Raw genomic sequence first — 12369 nt, forward strand, 5'->3', positions numbered from 1 at the left:
AAATTAATTTGGAAACCATGACAACATTGAACTTACTCGGGTTTCGCGGAAAATTGCTTTTGTGTTTGAAATTTCAATCTTTTTGCATCCTGCAAATATTTAAATATTTTGGCTAATCAAATGTTAGTTTCGCATATGCTACCTTAGATTAGTATATTTTTTGTTTAATTTTAATGAAAAACAAATAAATTTATTTCATGGGAAACATGCCACGTCGAACGAACTCAGACTTTGCGAAAAATTGCTTCTCGTGTTTGAAATTTCAATCTTTTTGCATCTTGCAAATATTTAAATGTATTCACTAATCGGATGTTATTTTCATATTTGCTACCGTAGATTAGCATATTTTATGTTTAATTTCGGTAATATATAAGTTTATTTTATGGGAAACATGACAACATTAAACTTAATTCGCGAAAATTTGCTTCCCTTGTTTGAGATTTCAATCCTTTTGCATTTTGTAAATATTTTTCTATTTTTGGCAATTAGTAGTTATTTCGACACTGCTACATCAGATTAGCTTATTTTATTTTTTATTTTAATAACTAAAGAGTTAAAGAATTTATTACCTTGGTCTTGTTTAATTATTTGCTTATTTATTTTTGCAATTTTGAATCATTATCTTTACCTAATTTTTGGTCATAACAGATTTTTTTTAAAAAAATTTAAATTTCAGCAGTTGAGCACCTAACAAATTAATTTAAAGTTTGTATTTTAAATATAAAGTTGATTTATATAATTTTATTTATAAGTACATCATTTTTTTATGTCTGTTAAAATAAATAAGGTGTATAACAGGGTTGGTTGTGTTATGATTATTCACTTGAAATCCAGTAGTGTTCGTTTTTATGCTTTTACCTCCCTATATCTCCAATTTTCCCCTTTTCCTCAAATGTTCAAAATTACTACTTTATTAAGGTTGTGGGTACTTGGAGCTTACTGAAAGAGGCTTTAATCAGCAAAGAAGTAGATAGCTTAAGGAGGGTCATTCATCTTCATTTGGATCTAATAAATTGACCAGTACCAGCCTAGCTAGGCCCAGTGCCTGTTGCTGGTTATCAGCAGGCACTGGGCATGGTATTTCTATGCAGAATATTTTGACTTAATAAACTATTTTATGAATTGTATGCATAGCAAAAGTTATTGTTGTACATATGTATATTCAAGTAATAGGGGTCTTAGTTTTAAAAATTATTCCCCCCCCCCTCGCCCCATTTTGCTCTTTGAAACTTTCAGGTAATGAACCTGAATATTATTGCCTTTCTAAATTTAAATTCTAATTTCAACAATAACCCATTTTTTTCCAAAATAAAACTACTTTTGTCATAATATATGTCAACTTCTTGTGAATCTTTTCAATTTCGAAATATGGCTCTATAAATCTGAACTTGCACATTTATTCTCTATTTGCAAGTTAATCAATGAAAGCTGAATAGGCTCAAGTTTGCATTCAGAGTATTTATCACTGCTTAAGCTGCTTTTGTATATTTTGAGGTGTAGAGACTGGACTGTGGACTTCATAAACTTTTCTTATTTCCTAATTTTTAAATTTACTCGAGGACAGTTGAAATGCCTTATTGGCTGAAGAGCTAATAAATACATACGAATAATTGATTTGCATACTTATAAATGATTTGCAAACCTAATATTTTTAGAACTTAATAGTGCAAACTGAAATAACTTTCTGGGTAGTGTTTTTGTCCTAAACGCCCTTATATTGTAATAAACCACTGTATAGATATTGGAAATAAATATTGAAACCGGGGGGGGGGGGGGAGTGACTTCAAAAACTCCTCTCTGGCAATGCCATTTAACTTGGGTATTTTAGTTTCTTCCCATAAAAGTTAAAAGCAGTTATGAAAGGTTTTTTTAATTTGCTGATTCTAGAAAATATACAAACCTCTGACTGCTGCAAGCTTTGAAAAACCTCAAAATTAAACCTCTTGGTATCTGCTTCTCTTTATGACCAAACTTTTCAAACATTTTCAGAAAAACTTTCAACGCAGTAGATCTTTCATCAAAGCGTCTCTCGTTGTAGGAAAAGCAATTTTGTTTTCCTATACTTTTTTGTATTATTGCCTTATTTCCATGTGTTTGTAGTAAATGAAATCTGCATACAATATTTTTAGTACAAATTTATGATATTGCCTTGAAAACAAAATTTTTTACCTTGAAAAGTACTTGAAAAGTGCTTGAATTTTTTTCTGCCTAAAGGGTATGAACCCTGAAAATGTAGCCGCATTATGCGTAACAGTGAATGAAACGAAGGTACTCTATTATTATTTTCTGAATCAATGGGAGGAATATTTTATGGATGTACTAGCTGCGTTGCTCGACGTTGCACATTGTACCCTGAGAATAAAAGTTGCGTCAAGTGACGCATATTCGACAGTCAGGGTTAAATAAATAAAAAAAACAGTAATTTTAAATTGGCCTTCAACGTGTAAAAAAGAGCAATTTCATAACTCAAATTTAAATTTAGACCTCTTTGGATTTTTTAAAATTCTAAAAATAATATCAGTAATTGCTATTAATACGCGTTAATAGTCTGTTTCACCGATTTTCTGCCGAAAACCTCCCGTAAGGGTTGTTTCGCCTCCTGAGCATCAAAAATGACCTCTGTGTCAAATTTAGCAAAGATCTCACTTAATTGTGAATTTGTATAAGGAAAACTTCCCTATGAAGGAGGGGAGGGGGCACCAATAGGGAGATGAACCCCCTTCCCCCCTTTTTTTTGTGAATTCCTGAGCATATCAAAGGACCTCTATGTCAAATTTGGCAAATATCCGACGTAAACTGTGGATTTGTATTTGAAACAAACACACACACATGCACAGCCTTTTATTTATTTATTTATTTATTTTTTAGATTTCCATTAAAAAAAAAAAGGCAGGGGGAAAAAACTGACGAAAAATACGTAAATTTGGTTTTTAGGACAAATTTCCTAGTAGAGGGCACCGGAACTCCCGTTTGCTTGCAAATATAGAATTAATTATTTAATTTGAAATTAAAAATTGCTTCGCAAAAATAGAGAAATTCATTCCAAAGCTAAGATTTTCTGTGGAGGGAAAAAAATTAACTTTTTCTTAACTGACAAACTTTATGAGTTGTATGAGTACTTTTGATGAACTGAGAGTGAGTAAGGTTTTGTGCATTCCATGATTTATTTTTGTTCATTCTGTGTATCTTGATCAGCGGTTGTATTGCAATATCTCTAATTTTGTCTCCCTCCAAACTTGGCTGAATTTCGACAATCAAATTACTGCGTCAATTATTGCAGTAGTTTTAACGAACACTCTAGAATTCTTTTTTTTTTTTCATTAAAAGGGAAACTTTCTCATGAGTGTAGATTTAACATACGTTCATGCATTGTGTTCAAGTCGACTTTTTTTCTTTTCTTGTGTGGGTGGAGGTTTTTTGTTCTGACTTCTCCCCCCAAAAAAATTATAGTCGCATGAATGATTAAATGAATGAAATTTGTTGTGATAGTTGATAGTTTTTATGCATGGGTATGCGATCTTTGGGCAGCGGAAGGAAAATAGTTAATTTTGTTTCTTGTGTTAGTGGTAGTTTGACTTTTTTTAGCACGTGATGCAAAATTGGCAGCATGTAGTGCTTTCTTTTGTCTCCCTAGCCGTGGCATTCTATTGTACTTCGTTTTTACGCCAGACCTGAAATAAGTCGTATTTTAGCCATTAACAGTTCCAACCAAAGCAAATCTGTCACTAAGCCTTTTTTTTTAGCCCTTGGACCCAAAATTTGTCTTCTAAAATAGACTTGGAGACTTTCATGAGAGAGGTTTTGTTTTTCCCTGAGTTTAATTCTCTTTTCTTTTTTTTTTTAATTTTAAATCCTCTCTCTTTCTCTTGACATTTAGATGTTAGAAAATTTTGCCTCAACCATTTCGAATCAACATAGTTTGCTTTTATTTTAGATTTAAAACTTCAATTTTAAGCTAGTGAAGATCTAGATGCACGAAAAACATCGACATGGTGTTTGTCCCTTCCCCTGGTACCCCTTTCAAGCTTTGACAGTTAGCCAGTCTTGTAATTTCAAAAAACATTTTGTTCTTCTCAATGCACCATTTCATGAATTTTAAAGTACAATTGAAATGTCGACTAGCAATTAAACAATTGATATTGAATTATCTATAGAAATTCATGCAGTATGAAAAATGCTCGATTCATTTCAATTTTCTGGACACTTGTACTTTTCTACTTGCCTTAGAACACCCTATCTTTTAGCATATAGTGTTAGAACACTATAATGTGTTGGGAAGTGTTACAATTCAGTATTATTTTCGTAGGGAAGATGAATAAAAAACGAGTTTTTTTATTTACAAATGTAAATGCAAATGAAGGGCCATGGGGAAGAAGGATCATAGTCTCCTCACACAATAATTCCAGTATTGCATTTTTTTTAACTTTGAAGTCCATTGAAATCTTGCACGTTAGCTTCAAACTTTTTCCTGTTATAACTCAGTGACTATGATCTTTCTTGCCAGATTGTTATTATAGCTGAAAACTATTTGTAATAATCTAGCAGTTCCCGTAAAAATCTGATTTTCTCAAAAAAAAAAAAAAAAAAACTATGATTATACTTTCCCGTGGCTCGTCAAATGTGACGACCAGCAACAGGCCCAGCTTTGTTGATCCTAGTTACGTATGCCATTTGCTCGCACTTCAATATGTATGCTTAAACTTTGTCAGCACAATTCATTTGATGACAAATTAGGCAGTGAGAAACAAAGGGATGTAAGTGGATATTTTCAAGTTTTGTGTAAAACACGTTTAAAGTTAACGTCCTAGGTAGGCTTTCACTGATAAGTTTTTCTAAATCATGCTGTGTAAAAGCACCTACCAGGGCCACTTGTACTATCTCTTGCCCCAAGACAGAGGAGAGGTTCACTTACCATTTGTACTGGTTATCTCCAAATTTTTAATTTTGCCACTTCCCTTTGCTTCTCACTGCCTCAAATGTATAACTCGAATTTTTCTAACCTAACATGGGCTGATGTTAAAACGGCGTCGAAGTAAAATTGAATTTAAATTTGTCTGGTGGTTTTGCATGCTTTTTAAGAGTCGAAGAGTACATTTTGTAAGCCACATGATAGTATTTAAAGTAGTTTTTTTTTCAATCAGATCGACTATTAATGAATACATCAGATGTCTGCTGCATTTATTAACAGTCGAAAATAATTGAAGATTATCAACATATTCCTGTTAACCAATCAAAGATTGCTTATTGTTTTCTTTTCACCTTGAGTAACGTTCTTCTCCTTTATGAAAACCATCCTTTAGCCAAACGTATTATGTTTATGTTCAGGTTTGTGTGTTTAATTTCTAACAAAAGAAGAGCAATCTCCCTATGATCTTCAGGACATACTTTCATATGCAAATCACCTGAAATCGGCCCAATATGTAAAAACTCACATAAATTGAAAAGACGTCAAGGAACTGAGCTGCCATGCAAATTGAGCTCTGTTTATATACATGCTGCTCTAAAAATGGCTGATTGTTAGAAGTCAAGACAAGTCCTAAAATATTCGGAATTTTCTGAAGAAATCATTTTACCAGATTTCTGACTTTTTTTTTTTAGTGGGTGCAGTAATGAAGTACTACAAAAGTCCCAACAATCCATTTTTTTATTTTCAGGCTTTGCTAAAGCCAACGTTGACTATTTTTATAACGCTTGATGAATTAAGTTCATGAAAATTGACTTATTGAGCCAAGTCTCTGACAATGGCTATACTGCCGTGTGCAGGTAAACGGCAGTATCTGCAGAAATGAGTTTTCGAGATATTTGAAGAAACGCGTTTTGGATTCAATACTAACAATGGGGAAATGGTAGAATTAGACGTCTTTTTCGCGCCATTTTTTCAGTGGAAACCAAAATAAGCGAGCTTGTACAATAAAGATAACGTACAGTAGATGACGAAAATGCAAAAAATATGAAAAATTTGCAATTTCTCCCTTTTACCTTCACACGGCAGTATAATCGTCTGCTTTTTACTTCCTTTTACAAACGAGCTGATGTGTGCATCACATGACTTCCTTTTACTCCAATTTAATGTCATTTCCCCATTATTGGTAATTTTAATGTGATTCAATAGTTTACTTTCTAAATATCACCAACAGTGGCCAAATTGAAGCCAAATTTAAAAAAAAAAATCGCCAAATTTGTCGCCAAGTTGGCGACAAAACTTAGCGACCAAAAGAATGGCGATATATTGCTCAAGTGGTGTTATAATTTGTCCGATAAATTATAAGCACCACTTGAGTTTACATCGAAATTAACAATAATATAACTTCCGGAAGGGGCAAAAGACCCCCTTAGGAACATCCGAATGCAACCGAAAGAGAAGGTGCACAACTAAGACCCCACTAGGAGTCTACGTACCAAATTTCAACTTTCTAGGACATACCGTTGTTGAGTTATGCGAGATACATACGCACATACAGGCCGCTTAAGGCATTGTGCTCACCCCCGAATGGATGTCGAGTTTTTTTTTCGACTCGACCACACGTGGATAAGTGTCTAAGAACGTATAGATACGCGAAATAACCATTTTGACGATTTCCGAGTTAATTACAACGAGTTTTCTCGTGACGTCTGTATGTACGTATGTATGTATGTGCGTATGTGTGTATGTATGTTACATAACTCAAGAACGGAATGTCCTAGAAAGTTGAAATTTGGTACGTAGACTCCTAGTGGGGTCTAGTGATGCATCTCCCCTTTTGTTTGCATTCGGGTGTTTCTAAAGGTTTTTTTTTTGCCCTTTGGGGGGGGGGGGAATCATTGTTAATTTCGATGTAAACTCAAGTAGTGTTAAAATTTGGCGGACACTTGGTGATGTATCGCTAGTCTTTTGGTCGCCATGTTTTGTCGCCAACTTGGAAACAAATTTGGCAGTTTTTTTTTTTTTTTTGAGCAATCACGATTGCTTATTGTTCTCACTTGACAGTCCATGATGTTCCGGTTCCTTTTTCAGCTTGGACCAGGCCTGCAGCAACTCCGTCCACCGGCGGCGGAGCGGCTGGTCCTGAGCACTGTCCCCCGGAATCCACTTTTGCTGGGCGGTGGCGTCCATGTCCTACACACACATGCCTGCACACAGACACAAACACATGCCTACATACACACACACACGAACGCCTGCACACACACACGAACGCCTACACACACACACGAACGCCTACACACACACACACACACACACACACACGAACGCCTACACACACACACACACACGAACACCAACACGCACACGCACGTACACAACACTCACTCACACACATGCGTACATACACTTACGCACCCACACACATGCGCCTACACAAACACACACGCTCGTGATTGCGAAAAACATAATTTGAATTCAAGATGCCAAAAATTCAAATTATTATTTTTTTTTTAATCTGGTTTCAATTTGGCCACTGTTGGTGATATTTAGAGAGTAAACTGTTGAATCACATTAAAACTGCAAATAATGAGAAAATCACATTAAATTTGAGTAAAAGGAAGTCCTCCACAGATCAGCTCGTTTGGTACATAGAAATACCGTATTTCTTTTTGTCACTTTGTTTCCGATTAGATATTCTTTGTACTTGTTATTATTTCTGTATACTTTTGGACAAGTATTTATGGCGAAAATGAGGAAAATCTAGAATTGTTCTTTAATTATAGTTTTTTGAGATTTTTTTTTTGTCCCACAGATTTTTTCAATTGATTAAAATAAGTTTTTCGTTTGCATTTTATCTGCTAATAAAAAGTGTTTATTTTTTTTTCGTTAAATATTGCATTTTTGAAACATTATGTTAATATAGGTATTACATTAATTATTCATTAAATTTGAACGATCCAATGTTATTTAGTTTTTGATAAGAATTTTCGATGGTTATTGAATTTTTATTGCGGTATGTTTTTATAGGTAATGAAAAAAATGTATTTGATTATTTATTTCTTTATTTCAGTTTAAAATAAATTATGTTTTATTTTAAATTTATTTACACGTGTTTTTCTTCAAAAATATTTTTGTACTATTTAATATTACGATTTTCAATGCCACTTATTCATCATTTGCCTTTGTATTCTTTGATCATTCTCATATTATGTAACCACCCTGCTGAAACATGTTTATTACAATGCATATCGTGTGTATCTATTCGTAAGCTCTCTATTCGCAAACCTAGTGTTTCACTTATTGTTTTATTCTTTGAATTGAATATAATACATATACGTATTATTTTTCTCCTCTCTCATAATTTTTAATTACAAAATTAAATTATGTTATAAAATAAAATAAGTCGACTAAAAAATGTGAAGACGGTGTAAAATTATTCCACTTTCGTGTTCACTTAGTTTATTTTATGTATTTTTAAAAAAGTTGCTGCGCGTTTTAAATCGCAAGAAACTTATTTGTCTTGGTATGAGCGTGTTTAGTACATCCGTGTTATGTTTCATTGTTGGGAGATAACAATTTTCTCAATTAGAGTGTCTTTTCCAAGCAAACATTCAGTTCTTTTTTTTTTTTTTTTTTCAGTCTTAAAAGTTTTTCTCGTCCGTCGAGACCGGAAATATTTTCCTCTAGCAACATCTGTTTTTCTTCATGCAATTTATTTCAGAAGCCTGTTTTGTATCTCATACATTGCAAATTTCGATTTGCTGTCTGGCATCGATCGTTGCGATCAAAATTGAAACTACAACTTTTCTCTTTTTCTTTTCTTTTCTGTCTGTCTGTTTTTCTTTTTTTTTTTTCTTTTCTTGGGGGTGGGGTAATCACGAGTTACTTGTTCTCACTTGACCGGAGTTGATGTTCCTTTGATTTTATTTTTCTATGTTAAAATGCAGACTATCTTCTTGTTCTGGGTCACGAGTTACTTATTGCTCTCACTTGACCGGAGTTGATGTTCCTTTGATTTTAGTTTTCTGTGTTAAAATGCAGACTCTTCTTGTTCTGGGTCACGAGTTAATTATTGCTCTCACTTGACCAGAGTTGATGTTCCTTTGATTTTATTTTTCTATGTTAAAATGCAGACTCTTCTTGTTCTGGGTCACGAGTTACTTATTGCTCTCACTTGACCGGAGTTGATGTTCCTTTGATTTTATTTTTCTATGTTAAAATGCAGACTCTTCTTGTTCTGGGTTTCCGCGAATAGCACTGTCCTGTCCACCGGCCTCCGCGAGCTGAACCTCCTCCTGAACGGTGACGCCCATACCCAGCGGAATCAACTTCATTTATATCTTACTCTCTCAACTTTACACAATGTCCTATTGCAATGTGATTGCGGAAAAAAAAAAAAATTGAATTTAAGACATCAAAATTCAAATTAATACCAGGGGCTGGATGCTAGATGTTGTGTATTGTTTTTTGTTTTTCTTATTCTTCTTTTTATTTATTTATTTTTATTTATTTATTTATTTATTTATTTATTTTTGTAAAACCTTATTTGAAGCCTTTTCATTCAATTTGCTAAAGACTATTCCATTTTAAGAAACGTATCACTTCACTTGTTGCACAGAACACCATAAAAATGCTCAAGTGTGCTAGATCCTTGTTTCATTGCATGGACTTTATGAATAACATGGAGTCTACATTAACAGAATACAATTAAATTTTGAAGATTTCCGGAAACTGTTCAATTATTACTTTTTGGCTCAGTAAAAACTTTTAAGTTATGAATTAGCTAAAGAAGAACCGTTACATTTTAAATCGATTATAGTTATTCTAATTAGTTTTGCTAATTATTTTTTTATGAAATATATACGTCATAGTTATTTGGAGCGCAACACCTTACATTTGTATTTAACTGAAGAAATATCATCTGTTTTCCGTTATTTATCGCGAACTGAGGCTTTGTGCTGAATAGTCAAATTTGAAAAATTAAAAAAAGAGATGGTTAATATGAATTAATTCAAATTTCAAGTGACCCTTGGTCATTTGTTTCCATCTAAATTTCGTTAGTTATCATGACCTGCGGCATCTGAATGTGTGTCATATTTTAAATAATGAAAAAATTACCTTTGTTTAGTTACAAAGGCTCTCAAAATGTTACGCCTCAAGTTTTCCTTAAAAATTCGTAGGCACTATACTAGGTGGGGCAGTGTTGGGCATTAATCAATCAATTTTTCAATTACCTTGTTAATTGATTGAAAAAGTAATTGCAATTAAATTAATTGCAGTTAAATGAATTGCAATTAAATAAATTACAATTTAACTATTAATTGCACTTTGCAATTAATTTAATTGGATTAATGTACGTTAATCGTTTCTTACAATTAAAATAATTGCAACTTATTTTTTTAATTGTTTTATGAAACGATTAAAACTAACAATTAACTTTACGTATCAATAGGTTCAGCGCATTGTACAAAGCCCAAAGTATTATTCGATTTCGTATTTTCGTTCAGTGCTGATTGCTCGCTCGCCACGTGAACTAGTGTCGTGTTGGCAAGCTTTTTCCACACGTAAATGTTTGTACGGAAAAATATATTTTTCAATTTTTAATTGAAATATACCTTTTTTGAAGAAATTTTGCTGGAGCCATAAGATTTTTTAAGAAAAGTCATATGTTGCAGTAAGTAATTTATTGCTCTTAATAAATTTATTGTTGTGCATTGATCTTTTATTTGTTGCTAACATGTGCATTTAAATAGTTCGATAGTAATTGGTATCCATCCAGCGTCCACGTTCCAATTAGACCTGTCAGTATATCATACAACACAGTATATTATACATAACCGGTATTTTTTTTTGAAGTTAGTTTTAATTAAAATTCACAAAACAAGTGACAATTGTTAATTGTAGTAAACTGCAATTAACAATTAATTGTTAACTGTAGCAAACTGCAATTAACAATTAAATAATTGTTAACTGTAGTAAACTACAATTAACAAATAATCAATTGTTAATTGTAACTTTTCGCAATTACAATTGATCAATTGTTAGTTGTTGTGGTTACGTTTATCGATTAATCAATTGTTAATCTTTAATTGCCCATACAATAAAAATTTGCCCAACTCTGCTAGGTGGTCCATCCCTACTTGTAGAAACGTCCCCTCTTTAATTGTAGGGCGAATAATTTGATAAATTAATATAATAAAATGAATAAATAAATAACAATAGCAACAATACTAATACAATAGAAATGAACGACAAAACGCACACAAAGCAAACTCTTCTACTAAATAACGTTTAAAAAAAATAAATAAATAGAGCAAAGTAAAATAGATGCTACCATGAGTAAGCAGCCATCCAAGTGCTGAAAATAAACACCTTTTCACGTGCAGTCGTGACCGCTATAACGCATAATTTGGAAGAAATTTAGATTTTGATCGACGAATTATTTGTCATTTAAGCGCCTGTGAGGTACTAGTTGTCACTCATTAGACTCGCTGCGTTCTCTTAGAACTTTCACAAGTGCACCAATGTACGAGTGCCCCATTTTTGAGTAAGGCTGGTATAGAGTAGGGATGGGGAATTTGTTTTTTGCGCTGAAGTACCGCATAAATCTGCGTTTAGGCGAAGAGGCCGCACGAACAGATCTTAAGGTCATAGTTCTACATTTATTGTGTTTTTAGATAGACGGTGTTAAAAACTAGTCTAAGTATTACTTTATATCATACAAAAATATAATAATATCGCTAAAATGTAAATATTTGCCAGTGTACTGATTGGAAATTAGTTATGTTATTGAAAATAGTTACGCAAATTGTAAATGACTTTTAAGATCGTTTAAAGAGCCGTAAAAGTTCAGTTAAGCTTTAAAGACATAATGTTCCTTATCTCGGATTTGCACTGTAATTTGCAATTATTATATGATTTTCATTACATTTTCAAGAAAACTTCAGGTGAAAAATACATTCCTGAACAAGCTTATTATTTCCTATATAATATCCAAATGGAAATAGTAGTCAATCCATATACGGTCTTATCAGAGCTCGAAACTGGCCTCATCCAAATGGAATGTTGTGATGACTGCTCCTTTTATTTGTGAGATAAAATATGTGACAGTCATAATGACTTGATTGATGGCAGATATGCTGCAGTCAGTTAGAACTTCCTACAAAGCAATTAAATCAAATTATTCTGCCAAAACAGTCTTAGTAATGAATTAAGATTGTTATTTCAGGATTTGTTTGTAGGCATGTTCTCACTTTCTACTTCCTTTGCGCCCTTTTTAAAAAGTATAAAAGGACTAAAAAAAACAAGTTTCTAATTTATTTTAATAAAATCAATAGCACTTTTATTTGAGTAGCTGTGAACTAATTATATCGTTAACCAAATGCTTGCAACGACCAAAAAAAAAAAAAAAAAAAAAACAGAATTAATATGCGATTGGTATTAATATTTAGTATATATGTAAT

At 32.7% G+C, this 12369-nt stretch overlaps 1 protein-coding gene across 1 annotated transcript in view; it reads left to right on the plus strand.

Moving 5' to 3' along the window:
• Positions 1-12369, plus strand: part of LOC129219310 (succinate--CoA ligase [ADP/GDP-forming] subunit alpha, mitochondrial-like) — a gene marked incomplete at its 5' end in the record, with an annotated part of 324980 nt that overhangs the window by 241017 nt on the left and 71594 nt on the right.

Source organism: Uloborus diversus, chromosome 3 (genome assembly GCF_026930045.1).
Source record: "Uloborus diversus isolate 005 chromosome 3, Udiv.v.3.1, whole genome shotgun sequence".
Taxonomy (NCBI): domain Eukaryota; kingdom Metazoa; phylum Arthropoda; class Arachnida; order Araneae; family Uloboridae; genus Uloborus; species Uloborus diversus.